The sequence below is a fragment of the Phascolarctos cinereus genome, unplaced genomic scaffold (genome assembly GCF_003287225.1).
Source record: "Phascolarctos cinereus isolate Bilbo 61053 unplaced genomic scaffold, phaCin_HiC Scaffold_2;HRSCAF=192, whole genome shotgun sequence".
Lineage (NCBI taxonomy): Eukaryota > Metazoa > Chordata > Mammalia > Diprotodontia > Phascolarctidae > Phascolarctos > Phascolarctos cinereus.
The window spans coordinates 17,501-33,778 of NW_027555625.1; the positions used below are offsets into that span (position 1 = coordinate 17,501).

General features: G+C 42.1%; 1 long non-coding RNA gene across 3 annotated transcripts in view; it reads left to right on the forward strand.

Annotated features, from left to right (window-relative positions):
- The window catches only part of LOC110202053 (uncharacterized), a 32,987-nt gene that overhangs the window by 16,145 nt on the left and 564 nt on the right, over positions 1-16,278 (forward strand). For all 3 annotated transcript variants that reach the window (XR_013484402.1, XR_013484400.1, XR_013484401.1), the window contains exons 2-4: positions 2,111-2,188; positions 4,153-10,832; positions 11,207-12,194. This is a non-coding gene — a long non-coding RNA (uncharacterized LOC110202053). The remainder of the gene's footprint in view (positions 1-2,110; positions 2,189-4,152; positions 10,833-11,206; positions 12,195-16,278) is intronic.

Consider the following 16,278-nt stretch of genomic DNA (forward strand, 5'->3'; position numbering starts at 1 on the left):
TCTCCTCTTGTGACACATTGGTGATGAGTGTCTCTAGGTCCTCATAACATTTTTCTTTGACCTCGTCAGGGTTTGTCATGGCAGGAGCACAGGCACTGATGAGGGTGGTGGGGTGCTTTCCTGCGAGTGGCAATCATACTATCATGAGCTTTTCATTCACTCCTTTTGATAAGTGTATGAGCTTGTTGACTAGATTCTGATTGCAAACCCTGTGCCAGTTCACAGCGCTCCCCTTCACTGCTGGCACTCCAGAAAAATGTGTATCCAGCTCTAACTTGAGTAAGCCAGCCTTCGTTCACTAGCCTTGTTTCACAAAGGGCTGCTATTTGTATATGATACCTGCTGAATTCTCTTGCAACAATAGCTTTTCATCTTCCAGGTCTACTGCATTTTGTTGTCCATAAGTGTACATACATTCCATGTACTGATAGTAGAATCATATTTGCAGAAGTTTTTGTGCTTGTGTGTGTGTGTGTGTGTGTGTGTGTGTGTGTGTGTGTGTGTGTGTATTTTGACCACAAGGTGGGATCCTGCCATGGTAAACAGGCCAGGGTTAAGTAAGCAGATAATTTTTAGGTCACCTCTTCTGGCTGCTTCCTCACACCATGAAGTGAGCAGTGCGGTCCTTAAAAGGCTCCTCAGACACCCAGGGGGCTGCCGAATACCACTGGTGCTTCTAGTGAGTAGATGACCCTGGGCCTGGGCTACCTGTGTGCGGGGTTGTGACTATGGCTTCCAGTGTATCCACACCTGCTGCTTCATCACTTGTCTGTCACCACAGGACTGTGAGATGGGTAATGGTAAAATGGTACAGGAGATGTCTTTTGACTCACACACAAATTGGATTTAAGTGAGACAAAGTTGCTTGAAGTCATAGGCCTCTCTCTCTCTTCCATAGATGTCACAGTCCAGTGGCAGGACAGTCAAGATGACTAGTGATGATTCGAGATTCACTGGATGACTTTGGTGTCTTTGATATCTAACCAAGCTCTACGGTGGTTGGAACAAATTGTTCTCATCCACCTATTCCACCAGGGGAAGTCTTCACATGCTCAGAGTAGACACCCCCCTAACTCACCAATGGGTTTGAGACCCCTTGGTTGCCCTCAATATGGTTTAACTGTCTGCCAAAACAGTTTACCAGGGTGTGGTCGCTAAACTGTAGTTTCTTGGAGACACAGGTGAGATTGTGTGGATCCGATAGACACCAAAGATAGAAAGCAGCCCTGGAAAGGACTCAGCAGCCCTCATACCAGAAGTACTAGTCTTCCCTGGAAACATGGCATAACCTGATAAGGTAGAGTTATTCTGATCCAATTACCTTTAATCACATTTCCTAATGTCCAATTTTAAGTCCATTTTGCCTAAACATCTGGTCCACTTGTAGAGGGTCAAACATCACAATTACAATGGGAGAACTCAGTCCAATACAATCTGGATTTAAAGAAGGCATACAGCATCCCAGTTTTCCAAAGAGCCATTTGCTGTCAGCTCCTCAAAGTACAGAGTATATTGCTTTCAGTTAGTCTGATGTTGCAGTTTTATCCTGGCAGTCTTTCTGCTCAGAAGGAGGAGGGGGTGAGTCTGGAAGGGAGGGAGGGAAGGAGGTGGTGGAGGCACTGGAGGGGGAGAAGCTTACAGAGATGACCAGGATAGTGGTGTTTCAGTTGGGGGCAGGGTGGAGTTTGTAGGCCTGAGAGGATTTAAGGTGGAAGATGGGATCATTGCAGTGGAGAAGGCATTCCATGTGATGAAGGACAGGGGTTATGGAGGAGAGGCAGTCTGGGTCCCTGAGTCCTGGCCCTGGGTGTGATTGGAGGAAAGGGCCCAACTATCCTCAGGGCCTCAAGGGCTGGACATGGTGGTGCTCTGGGGAATAGGAAAACCTTCCTAGAGTGTGCTGGCCAGAAGGAGGAAGTCTTTGAACTGAGACTGCTCTGCCTTCCCTAGAGCTCAGATCTCTGATTTCTTCCCTTAGAGCAGGGATAGCTCTGCCTCACCTTGGAGCTGAGATCACTCCATCTTCCCAGAAGCTGAGATCTCTCTGCCTTGTCTTGGAGCTGAAATCTCTCCCTTCCCTTGTGACTGAGATTGTTCTTCCTTCTTTTAGAGCTGAGATCTCCCTGAATTCCCTGAAGTTGACATCACTCTGCCTTCTGGAAGACAGCTCTATGCGTTTAAGTCCCAGGTAGGTCTGAGCCAGAGCTCCCCATATTTCCTGACTTCTGCTGACTGCCCTTGCCTTTGGGTTTCATTCTCCTCATCTGACCTCGTTGGTGAGTGTCCTCCAGGTCTTCCAGGTGCACACCTTCCCTGGCTACTGAATGAGCTCCCTACCCCTAAATCTTTTTCCAGACTCCCAATCACTCCCCAAACTTTCTGGCTCACTCTCCCCAGATTTACCATTGGTAATACTTTTCCAGACTTCATACTTTACCCATAGGAATCTGGAAGTCCTGTTTCAGCCTTCCTATCAGGATTCAGGCTTCCTGTCTCCCTATCTCCTAATCTCTAACCTCTTGGTTAAACCTAGGACCCCTTGTTCCTTGTCAATTCCCATGTAATATCTGTATCATTATTGTAAAAAAGCCTAATGGAGAACACTGAATATGGTTCAAGATCTCAGAGCTGTTAATTAAGCTGTTATTCCAATACACCCCTGTAAAGGAAACTGAGGAGATCCTCCCCAGTCCCTCATATGACCACCTCATGACCTGACATAAGGGATGTAATTTAAAGTTAGTTTGTGTGACCAGGAGCACCAAGGGAATGAAACATCAAAGAATAAACAAACTATGTTCTTCGGGCAGAATAATCATTATCTCAAGAAATATGTGTGTGTCCAAGGATCTGGCCTATCCTTGGACACATACATAAAATACAGGCATCCGGAGCTCTGGCCAAGCTCCCTCTTAGTTCTAAAGTTGTTTTCCCATGGTTTACATAGATATAAAAAGGGCCACTTGGGAAACAGACCTTTGGAGGTCTTTGTTTCAGAGATGGGGATGCCCACCTCTGTCGGACCCTGAGGACCATTTCTAAGTCTCCCCAGTTCCTTATGTCAGGAATTTGGAGCTCCCTGGTTTGGTGAAGTGTTCTTCTTTCTTTATCTATTTCTATCCTTTGTTCTATGTTGATTCACTTGATTGTATGCATATATACATTATTTTAATTCCTAATTCTCTATCACCTTAAGCATTATCAAATAAACTCAATTACTTGTTAAGTTAGCATCTGAACCTAAAGTAAAAGTACTGCCCAGTCTGTAATCCACTTCTGATTACAACCCCATATACCAACCCATCCAGGGGACAATGAAGGGACATTGGCCAGTATCCACCATTTGCTACCAACTGTAGGTGAGTGGCCTGTAGTCTGGAAGACATAAATCTAACAGAAAAGACTGCAGGGCCCAGATATAGGGAGAAGTAAAAGTGTAAGAGCCCCATTAAAATAATTTACATTTGACCTGCAGGATTATCTGATCTTGTTACTTTTTCAAAAGTTGAAGTAATACTTTTGCAGGTGGAGTTTTCCAACCCTTAATCAATAGTTACACAAATGACTTTGCCAAGAGACTGACTTTCACTTCCATTTTCACTGAAATTCTCCTCCCCAAGCCAAACTGAAGATGTTTCTGATTTAATTTCAGTTGTTTGGGGGTATTGAAAGACTACACATTCAAGTCAAAACAGCAAGATCTCACACACTTGCATTGATCTTTTACTGACCACTTGCTCTGATTATAGAAATTTGCTATAAAAGAATAAAGCAGGGACTAGATTTAGGACCCAAATATTTCAGGATAAAACATCCTTAGCCCTGCTTGAATTCACATAATTCACAGTTTTCCAACCATGCAGTGTCGTATCCACCGCATAGCCAGACTCAGGAATAGCCAGGTGGGTAACATTCCTTTTCAAAAGAATATAATGGGGAAACTGAGCCAGGAGGATCCCATCTTAGACTGAGGCTAAAATTGTCCTCTCAGCTTTTCCCAATGCTGACTTCTCACTTTTATCACATTCTCTCTGAGTGGCTTGTGGCATTTCTCTCAGATGGTGGATTATTGATTATTGATGGATTGTTATGATTCATCAGACAACTCACAATAAAATCATTTACGGTCCCATGAACTTTTACCTCAAACAGTAAGTTTCACTAATCACAGTCCAGTGGCAGAGCAGAGTCAAGATGACCCGTGATGGCTGGGGATGCACTGGATGACCTCGGTGTCTTTGATATCTAACCAAGCTCAAAGAAAGGATCATATTAGAAAAATCCTGGAAGGGATTCTGTTATGTCTTGATCTTGAGGAAAAGATGGAAAGAGAGGAAGAATACACTAAGGTAGGTGGATGGAAAGGAGGGTTAGGAAATATTATCTCATGTAATGAGCACAAGTATGTATCTATACAAACAAGAAGGAGGGAGTGGGTGGGAGCATCTTATGCCTGAATTCTGGTCATCTAGTCAAAGGAAGGAAGAGTACAGACAACGCAGAGTTGGGAATAGAAATACATTTTACTTACTAGTGAAGAGGAGGGAAAGGAGAGAAAGGGGAGGGGGAATTAGAAGGAGGATAGATTGTGGGAGGGATTAGGCCTAAGCAAAACAAATTCAAAGGATGCATAAGTATTTATAATTCTTTTTGAGGTGGCAAAGAAATGGAATCTGAGGCATTATGCATAAATGGAGTATGGATGAATAAGGTCCATAAATGTAACAGAATACTACTGCATTGAACCTGAATTAGCTTACTGTCCAACCAAGAGTCCAGAGGGCCAAAGATGATGAAATATGCTGCCTACTGGAGGTGAAGGAAGAATGAGAAATATTTCTTAGGACGTAGATATTGTGCTTTTTTTTTCAGATTGACTACACTTTCTGTGTAATAGGTTTTGTGTTTCCTGTGTTAGAGGAGGGAGCAGTTGGGAGGGTAAGCAGGTGGATCTTGGCTGATACAAATGTGTGTATTTGTATATGTGGATATACACACATTGGAACTTTGATCAATGCAATGATCAACTAATTCCTGAGGATTCATGATGACATGTGGCTTCTATGTCTTGATAGAAAGATGATACTCAGTGGCGATTGATATGATTTTCTTTAGATATAACCGTTGAGAAATTTTGTTTAGCTCAACTACATACATTCTTGTAATAGGCATTAGTTTTTCTTCCTTTTTCAATGGGAGGGGAGAGGGAGAGAAGTGGGAGGTAGGGAAGGGAGACAAGGCTAGTTTCTGTTGTAAAAGAAAAGAAACCACAAACCAAAATTTGAATTTAAAAAATAAAGTAAAAACTATTTCCCCTTAGACATTCCTGACTACATGAGTAAAAGTAGGGTGGGGATAATGATACTTATCTTCCAGTGCTAGTTGTGAAGATCACGCATGTGCCATATTGGCAAGGTGCTTAACTCAGTGCCTGGCACTTACTAGGTGGCTGATAATAAATGCTGGTCTTGAAAAACTAACTATATTTCCTTTCATCCTACCCCACCCCACCACCCATTTATTCTATTCTCTCTTTTGACCCTGTCCTTCCTCAGAAGTGTTTCTTTCTGATTACCCCCTCCTCGAATCTGCTTTCCCTTCTATGATCCCTCCATCTCTTATCCCCTTCCCTCCAGTTTTCCTGTAGGGTAAGATAGATTTCCAAATCTAATTGAGGGTGTATGTTATTCCCTCCTTAAGCCAAATCCAATGAGAATAAGATTCTCTCATTGCCTCTCACTTTCCCCCACTTCCCCTCCACTGTAAAAGCTTTTTCTTGTCTGTTTTATGTGAGATAATTTACCCCATTCTATCTCTCCCTCTCCTATTCTCCTACTATAACACTCTCTCACTCCTTAATTTTATTTTTAGATATCACCCCTTCATCTTCAACTCACTCTGTGCCCTCTATCTATCTATCTATCTATCTATCTATCTATCTATCTATCCATATATATTTTTTTCCCTCCAAATATCTTAATACTGACAAAGGTCTCATGAGTTACAAACATCATCTTTCCATGTAGGAATGTAAACAGTTAAACTTTAATAAGTCCCTTGTGATTTCTCTTTCCTGTTTCCCTTTTCATTCTTCTCTTGAGTCTTGTATTTGAATGTCAAATTTTCTATTCAGCTCTGGTCTTTTCATGAAGAATGCTTGAAAGTCCTCTATTTCACTGAAGATCTATTTTTCCCCCATGAAAGGATTATGCTCAGTTTTGCTAGGTAGGTAATTCTTGGTTTTAATCCTATCTCCTTTGACCTCATATTCCAAGCCCTCCAGTCCCTTAATGTAGAAGCTGGTAAATCTTGTGTTATCCTGATTGTGTTTCCACAGTACTTGAATTGTTTCTTTCCGGCTGCTTGCAATATTTTCTCCTTGACCTGGGGACTCTGGAATTGGGCTATAATATTCCTAGGGGTTTTTCTTTGAGGATCTCTTTGAGGAGGTGATCAGTGGATTCTTTCCATTTCTATTTTACCCTCTGGTTCTAGAATATCAGGGCAGTTTTCCTTGATAATTTCTTGAAAGATGATGCCTAGGCTCTTCTTTTGATCATGGCTTTCAGGTAGTCCAATAATTTTTAAATTATCCCTCCTGTGTCTATTTTCTAGGTCAGTTGTTTTTCCAGTGAGGTATTTCACATTGTCTTCTATTTTTTTCATTCTTTTGGTTTTGTTTTACAATGTCTTGATTTCTTATAAAGTCATTAGCTTCCATTTGCTCCATTCTAACTTTTAAGGAATTATTTTCTTTGGTGAGCTTTTGTACTTTCTTTTCCTTTTGGCCAATTCTGCTTTTTAAGGCATTCTTCTCCTCATTGGCTTTTTGGACCTCTTTTGTCATTTAGGTTAGTCTATTTTTTTTAATATAAATTTATTTATTTTTAGTTTTCAATATTCACTTCCACAAGTTTTTGAGTTCCAAATTTCTCACCCCTCCCCCCACGCCAAGATGGCATGCATTCTGAATATCCCTTCCCCTGGTGTGCCTTCTCTTCTATCTCTCCCCACTCCCTTCTCTTATCCCCTTCCCCTTCTATTTTCCTGTAGAGCAGGATATATTTCTGTACCCCATTTCCTGTATTTCTTATTTCCCAGTTGCATGTGAAAACATTTTTTTAGAACATGTGTTTTTAAAACTTTGAGTTCCAAATTTTCTCCCTTCCTCCCTCCCCACCCACCCTCATTGAAAAGGCAAGCAACTCAATAGAGGTTGCACATGTGCAGTTATGCAAAATACTTCCTTAGTAGACATGTTGTGAAAAACTAACTTTATTTTCCTTAATCCTATCAAGCCCTCCCATTTATTCTATTCTTTCTTTTGACCCTGTGCCTCCTCAGAAGTATTTGCTTCTGATTACCCTCTTTCCCAATCTGCCCTCCTCTCTATCATCCCCCAGCTCTCTTGTCCCTTTCTCCCCCTATTTTCCTGTAGGGTAAGACAGATTTCCATACCCAATTGAATGTGTATGTTATTCTCTCCTTAAGACAAATCCTATGAGAATAAGATTCCCTCATTCCCTCTCACCTTCCCCTGTTTCCCCTCCACTGTGAGAGACTTTTCTTTTTTGTTTTTTTTTTTGGTGAGATAATTTACCCCATTCTACCTCTCCCTTTCTTCTCCAAGTATCATCCTCTCTCATTCCTTAATTTTATTCTCCAGATATGACCCCTTAATCTTCAACTCACCCTGTGCCCTCTATCTATCTATATATACATGCATACAACTTTTTTGCTTCAACTACCCTAATACTGACAAAGTTCTCATGAGTTACAAATATCATCTTTCCATGCAGGAATGTAAACAGTTCAATCTTAATAAGTCTCTTATGATTTCTCTTTCCTGTTTACCTCTTCATGTTCCACTGGAGTCCTGTATTTGAAAGTCAAATTTTCTGTTTAGCTCTGGTCTTTTCATCAGGAATGCTTGAAAGTCCTCTATTTCACTTAATGACTATTTTTTCCCTTGAAGGATTATACTCAGTTTTGCTGGGTAGATGATTCTTGGTTGTAATCCTATCTCCTTTGCCCTCCAGAATATTATATTCCATACCCTGCAGTCCTTTAATGTAGAAGCTCCTAAATCTTGTGTTATCCTGATTGTGTTTCCACAGTACTTGAATTGTTTCCTTCTGGCAGCTTCTAATATTTTGTCCTTGACCTGGGAACTCTGGAATTTGGCTACAATATTTCTAGGAGTTTTCCTTTGGGGATCTCTTTCAGGAGGAGATCGGTAGATTCTTTCAATTTCTATTTTGCCCTCTTTTGTAGTTCTAAAATATCAGGGCAGTTTTCCTTGATAATTTCTTGAAAGATGATGTCTAGGCTCTTTTTTTGCTCATGGCTTTCAGATAGTCCAATAATTTTTAAATTCTCTCTCCTGGATCTATTTTTCCAGGTCAGTTGTTTTTCCAATGAGATATTTCACATTGTTTTCTAATTTTTCATTCTTTTGGATTTGTTTTACAGTGTCTTGATTTCTCATAAAGTCACTGTCTTCCAGTTGTTCTATTCTAATTTTTAAGGAAGTATTTTCTTCAGTAATATTTTGGACTTCCTTTTCCATTTGGCCAGTTTTTCTTTTTAGGGCATTCTTCTCCTCATTGGCTTTTTGGACCTCTTTTGCCATTTGGGTTAGGCTGTTTTTTAAGATGTTATTTTCTTCAGTATTTTTTTTGGGTCTCCTTTAGCAAGCTGTTGACTTGTTTTTCATGATTTTCTTGCATCACTCTCATTTCTTTTCCCAATTTTTCCTCTACTTCTCAAAATGCTTTTTGAGCTCTTCCATAGCCTGGGACCAATTCCTATTTTTCTTGGAGGCTTTGGATGTAGGAGCTTTGACTTTGTTGTTTTCTTCCAGTTGTATGTTTTAGTCTTCTTTGTCACCAAAGTTTTCTTCCTCTGCCTACTCATGTTCCCAGCCAATTACTTGACTTTTAAACTCTTTGTTAAGGTAGGGGTCTGTTTCCAGTGTGGAGGGTGTACTGTCCCAAGCTTCAGGGGTTTTGTATAGCTGTTTTCAGAGATACTTCTAGGGACCTGTAAATTTTTAGTTCTTCCAAGGTGATATGATCAAAGGAGAGGTATTTACTCCTTTCCTGGCCTGTGCTCTGGTCTGTGAGTGACTGCAAGCACTCTTTTCTGCCTTGGAACTGTGAGGAGGATTCTCTCTCCGTTACCCCACCCCAAGCTCCATCACACCACCACTCCTTCTCCCCCCAGGACAGCCACCCAAATCCAAGGATGGGCAAAGCAAGAGAATCCTGCCTCAGTGCCAGCAAAGAGATCCCTGTGTCTGATCAGCTGCTTGATCCCTTACTGTCTGTGGTCCAAGAGCTCAGGAAACAGCCACTGTCACCCTAGGGCTGCACCAGGGCTGGGGCCTGACGCACACTCCTCTCTCACCCAAATCTGGCAGACCTTTTCCTACTGACCTTCTTAAGTTGTCTTTGGCATTTGTGGGTTGAGAAGTCTGGAAACCACCACAGCTGCCCATGATTCAGTCTCCTAAGGCCTGTTCTGGGTTTGCTGGGGACCAATCTTTGCCGGCATGGCTCACACTGAACTGTGCTCCTCTCCTAGCCCTGCACAGCAGACTTTTCTCATCAACCATCTAGGTTGTCTTGGGCTGGAAAGGTATTTCATTCTGTCTTTTTGTGGGTTCTACTGCTCTAGAATTTGTTTAGAGTCATTTTTACAAGTGTTTAGAGTGGTTTGGGGATGAACTCAAGCAAGTCACTGCTTTAACTCCACCATCTTGGCTCTGTCCCCTCCCCCATCTTTTCTTTTTCTTGTCCACTTAGGTGTACTACAACGTGGTAGCAAAGGCTGCTACATTGTTATCAGTATTTTTATCTCTTCTGTCTAAATATAGCCACTTATCAATAACAAAAAATATTTTTGTCCTAAAACATAAATAAATATTGCTAATAATTTATGAAATAAATATTAGCTTTAGTTTATGAAATTACATTTGTTTTTGCTTAATTTAAAAAATCATGTTCATACTTACATACACATACAGCAGTGATGGTGAAGAAATATTATTAAAGGGCTTTTGTCTTTACTGGCTGCAATTAAACACTTATGTTTCTGTAGAAGAAGATGACAGCAATTTTAAAATCAAACATTCTAATACAATGATACACTAATTTGATACTTACATGCTGAGCAATGATGATAGGAAAATTTTAGAATTTTTTATTTTCTGTAATTAAACTATTATGTTTCTGCAGGAATAGAAAACTTTGTATGTACAGTAAAGGCACTGCAATTCATAACATGCAGTAGTCTCAGATCTGGGCTGAGGTGTTTCTAACAGTGTTTGTTGGCATTGGTGGCAATGGCAAGTACCAAGTGCTCAAGTTGTGTGCTCAGAACCGAGGCTGCAGCGAAATCCTGTGATGCAAAGTGGGCAAGTGCTGCCAAAGACATCTTAGATTCATGGCGCGTTTGATTTTTAATTAATTTATGGTCGCTGTGCATTCAGAGACCTACCTCCACATTCAGTTACATGACTCCATATGGGGTTGCAACCCACAGTTGAAGAAGTGCCACACATAGACAATGACAAAATGGACCATTTCACAGGAAACCACTTCAAAAACCACTGATGCAGGCAGCAAAGTGAGCCACTGTGGGAGAGTGAGAGAGCCATGCTGTGCAGAGCTGCTTGGAGAGACTTTGGACACCTCCAGTCAGTGCCCAGATGAGCACGAGTCCCAGAGGAAGGATGAAGGTCTTCATCCATGAGGATGGCGGCTCAACTCCTAAGAGGAAGGGAGTGAACTTGCCATGCACCAAGGGCATGGCCAGTGGGCAAAATGCAGGTATTGGAGCAGGACTTAATTATTTTATCAACCATTCCTCAGTCCTTTCTGTTTTGTTTTTTGTTTGTTTTGTTTTTTGGTGAGGCAATAGGGGTTAAGTGACTTGCCCAGGGTCACACAGCTAGTGAGTATCAGGTGTCTGAGACCAGATTTAAACTCAGGTCCTCATGACTCCAGGGCCAGTGCTCTATCCACTGCACCACCTAGCTGCCCCTCCTCAGCCCTTTCTGAAGCCATACAAGCTCTTAGGTGGCCGACCACCTTCTAGGTGAAAGATCAGCCTATTAAGAAGGACTCTGGTAAGAATTTTGCTAGCAATGACTAAGAGACCCCTTTTAGTTGTCATAGGACAATCATTTCCTTTGCCTTTACAGAGACGGATGATGGAGGCATCTTTGAACTCCTAGGGGACAACCTCCTCTTGCCATAGAACCCAGAAAATTTCAGTTACCTTTTGCATGAGCAGTGGATCACCTACCTTGTAAACCTCAGCTGGAACAGAATCGGCACCAGGCGCTTTGCCACACAAATAGAACCCAATGGCATTCAGAACCTCTTCTTCAGTTGGAACTTCAGCTAGGGAGGGATTGATTTCGACTTGGGGTAAATGGTCAATGGCTTCAGCATCGGTTGAGATGGTCTGTTGAGAACATTGTGGAAGTGTCCATCCCTTCTCTCCAGGATCGTGTCCTTGTCACTAATCAATGTGGCTCCATCAGCACTGAGTAGTTGAGTAAGAGTAGTTGAGTAGCATGAGTAGTTGAGATACAAAAGGTCTTTGGCCCATAAATAGCCTTCAGGGCATTATAAAAGCACCTTGGATTGTTACTATCCACAAAACACTGAATTTCATCTGCCTTACTGAGCCAAGAATCCTGCATCTCTCTAAGCTTCACTTGTGCTTTACTTTTGATGGAGTTAAATGCTGCCAGAGCTCTCCTTTTTTCATTTAGCAGCTGCCCACTCCTTTTCTGCTCCATTGTTGCCTGGTAGCTCAACTTTCCCTCCCAGTTAACAACTGTTCTGCTCAAAGAAGTGCTCTGATCTGTTGACACTGATTCTTCCCGTAGTCATTTTGCCTTGAGGCTGCCCACTTTTGTTGAATGCAAATATTTAGCTTGGAGAGGATAACTCTGTGATCAGTCTAGCACTCCACGCCACATAGTGTCTTCATCATTCTCACGAAGTGTCTCTTCTCCTTACAATCACATAGTCTATAACTGTGAGGGTGCATGCAAGAAGTTCTGATATGTTCAAGTAAATGGAAGACAGTATTGGTGATGAGAAGGCCATGAGATGCACGATGTGACCTGATGTTACTGTTTCCAACTCCATGCCTCCCAGGACTCCTTGCCATGTCTGGTAGTCTGAGCCTACTTTTATTATATTATGTTATGGAAATGCTTCTGAATTTCCCCATAATTTTTTTTTTTTGGCTAAGCAATGGGGTTAAGTGACTTGCCCAGGGTCACACATTTAGTAAGTGTCAAGTGTCTGAGGCCAGATTTGAACTCAGGTCCTCCTGACTCCAAGGCCAGAGCTCTATCTACTGCACCACCTAGTTCCTCCCCCATAATTTTCATCAAAACAGTCTTGATGTTTCAAGTGCTCTGACCCAGATGAGCAGATGCAGTGCTGTACCTTAAATTTTTGAAAGCTGCCCGCTCCTTTTCTGCCAGCTGTGTGTTGGCTCAACTTTCCCTCCAAGTTAGCAACAAACTGTTCCTACTCAGAGAAGTGCTCTAATCTGTTGACATCAGTCATTTTGCATAGGGGCCACAGCTTCTGTTGAGTGTAAATATTTAGCTTGAAGAATAATTTCCATTTGAATTGTCTTAGGAAGATTCTGAAGATTGCCTGGCAGGATAAGATACCAGGCTTTGAGGTCCTTCCTCTAACTAAACTGCCAAGCATTCAGACTCTCACAGAGAGCACAACATCAATGGGCTGGCCATGTTATTTGAATGCCAAGTGTAGGCTTGCTAAAAAGACTATTTTATGGAGAATTCACACAGGGCGAGCATTCTCAGGGTGGTCAGGAGAAGCAATACCAGGACACTCTCAAGGTCTCTGTGAAGAACTTTGCAATTGATTGTGTGACACAAGAGACCTTGGCACAGGACCGCCCAGCATGGTGTGCCCTCATCAGAGAAGGCACTGTGCTCTATGAGCAAGGCAGAATTGTAGCAGCTCGAAAGAACCGTGAGATGCACAGATTAGAGAGTCCACCCCAAAGGTTCACATGGACTATTTGTGCCTAATCTGCAGTAGAACATTCTGAGCTCTTGTTGGCCTGATCAGCGGTAGCTGGACACACTCCAACTTGGCTCTAGCATAGAGACATCATTGTGGTACTCTTCCACAATGAAAGACAGCCACCAACCAATTGTTTTATTCTTTTTTTTCTTCATGGGGACAGGATGGAGTATAAGGAGGGATGAGTTATTAAATATTGCATTAAAAAAGTGAAAGGGTATAATAAATTCTATAAGTCATTAATGAGATGAAGAGATAGAAAGGGAAGAGAGAGAGGAAGGGGAGAGAGAAAGGCACATAGAGGAGAGGGAGGGAAGGATAGAGAGAAAAAGGGGGAGGGGAGGAGCTCAGGTTTGTTAGAAACACGCTTGACACCAAAAATTTAGTATCAAGAAAGTTTATCACAGAGGAAGTCCAGAGGATTTAACACCCCAACCCTCTTCAGGAGGGGCGGGCCCTGAGTGCCAAGGTGAGAGTGCTTTTATGCAGTTTGCGGGAAAACTCCCTTCCTTCCTGGGTTACACCCTTCCTCCTCCCTCAGGCGCACTAACATTTTGCTGGTGTCTTCGGGTTGATCTTAACCAGTCTGAGCTGGCTCAGCCCTTATCTTGATTTGGGGGTCTTCTTGGAACCATCAGCTTACTTCTTATTGGCTAAAGCCAAGCCCACCTGCAGTGTAACTGCCTCTTTGAGTTGTTTTTATAACCCTCTGCACTTTTCTACCTGTGGAAACTGTGGAAACTTAACCCCTATGTAACTCTATCAGTTTGATTAAAATTAAAATCACTCCTGAACCAGATTTTAGAAAAAGAAAATGGAAACTCCTGAGGCAAGATCCAGTGGGTCTTCAGAATTCAGGACTATCATGAAATCCAAATACTTTAACGTATGTGTGTGTGTGTGTGTGTGTGTGTGTGTGTGTGTGTGTGTGTGTAACTGATTCTGTTTGGGTTGGGTTTTTTTGGACCAAACCTTTCATAAACGGTTGAATACCAGTTTCCCCCTTAACTGAAAGTTTGTCCTAAGAACAAATACAATAGGGTTCACCTTACCAAAGGTTTGACCAGGGAACAAACGGAATCAGGCTGTACATGTGCTATAACAAGAATATTTATTCTCATTAGGCCAAAGAATCATGTATCACATGGGAGTCAGAAAATAATTCTGACTCAGAAGTAAACAAGCTGAAGGAGACCCTTTATACGCTTAGAGCAATCCCAGCTCAAGATGCCTGTGTCAACCAAAATTATAGTCTCCATATGTGACAACCACAATATGAGAAAGGAATGTCTTAATAGGACAGATTGTAAATACAATAAGATAAGAGATTGTCAAAGTGTTGATTGAAATTATAGACCCAGGATGTCTGTGGTTCTTTCATCATTAACATGACTCTGTCTCTCTCTCCATGTATGTATGTATGTATGTGTGTGTGTGTGTGTATATGGAGAGGGAGAAAGAAACATAGCATACCATGTGTCCATAAAATACCAAGGTAAGAAAAGTCCCATTATTCAAGATAGTGTCTGGTTCAAGGATCCCTGCCCTAGACGGTCATAAACAGAAGAATACTCCCGATCACTTCATCTGGCCTTGTAGCTGCTGACACAGGAAGGGGCATTTTGGATTCACTCAGAGAGCAAAGCAAAGCATGTCTGTTATGTCAGAGCATGCAAAGCATTATGGTAGGTTAAACTCAGAGTGGGCCAAATCCGGGTTTTAGGCCTTTCTCAGGTGATGGGGGGGGCTCACAATGGTTCACTATACATATGTGTATATATATTATATATGTATGTGTATTACATATATGCATTGTGTATTATATGCATGTGTGTTATATGTGTATATTATATATGTATTGTGTATTATATGTGTATGTGTGTATTATGTGTATGCACATGAAATTCTTGATAAACAACCAGGAAATCTTACAAAATTATTCTATTAGACAAATTCCCACTTGCAGTAAAGATCTTATATGAAAGGCTGGGTAGCTAGCTTGGTAAATGGATCTATGGATAGAGCTGGAGTTCTCACCTCAGAAGAGACTTAAGGCCCACCTTTGTTGGGTAGTAAGAAGAGGAAGTGGCTGCTCACTCCCTTGCCAGGAATATCAGGCTGGAATTATACCTATGTATTACCCATGAAATATTTGACACCTAGGGCTAGGAATCTTTTATGATTCAGGATAAAAGCCCTCTTCCACAGGGAGGAGGAGGAGTAGTTCTGCCCCAGCCCCAGTTAACTTAATCTGACGGTTGAATTCCCACCCCACCATAAACACTTATTATTTGAAAGGAAATCAGAGATAAGTAGGAAAAATACAGTCACTGGGGACATCACCACAGATTAGCTTAGGCTGAACACTCTGCTCCCTCCATGGAGTCCACCCTGAGTTCTGCATGTCCCAGGAATTAAGGGAAATGGGAATGTGTCAGCTTCTTCCCAAATGGGTGGTGGGGAGCAAGGTGGCCCCTAAGCTTCCCCACACAAAACCCACACCTCTCCTCTTCTTGCACCATTCTCTCCACAGGTCAGGAGTCACGTCTCCTAACAGATATGCAGCATGATAGGGCTGTCTGTCAGCTGGTAGCCAAGGCTACCTGGAGTGTGTGTGTGGTAATTCTTAGCCCCTTGGACACCTTTTCTTTTTTTATGTCCATCCCTCACCTCCAATCATGTATTGGGAAGATCGGTAAACAGCAAGAAATTATGTGATCACCTGGTTTATAAAGGACAATGTTATCTCTTTGTGTGTGTGTGTGTGTGTGTGTGTGTGTGTGTGTGTGTGTGTGAGAGAGAGAGAGAGAGAGAGAGAGAAGAGAGAAGAGAGAGAGAGAGAGAGAGAGGCATTAACAGGGGCAAATAAGCTAATCATACTGACCTCTGCTCCATACACTGAATTTTACTCCTTTCTGGCCCCAACCCCCAATACACCCTTTCAGTTCCCCTAAGGAGCAGAAAGGTGCTGCATTTTGCCCCAAAACTAGGAATCTCTCCCAGTCACAAAAACCATTGGGCCCCACTTCCTATGTAGGTAAAGGGCATTCAAGTCAGCAGAATAAGGAGGAATAGAGAGGGAGATGAGGAAGAAGGGGGCCAACCTTGGTGTCCAGGGGAGGGCATGTCCACAAAATTCAAGGGAGGAAGGCTCCACTTACATCTATGACTCTCTTGAGCTTCCTCTTCT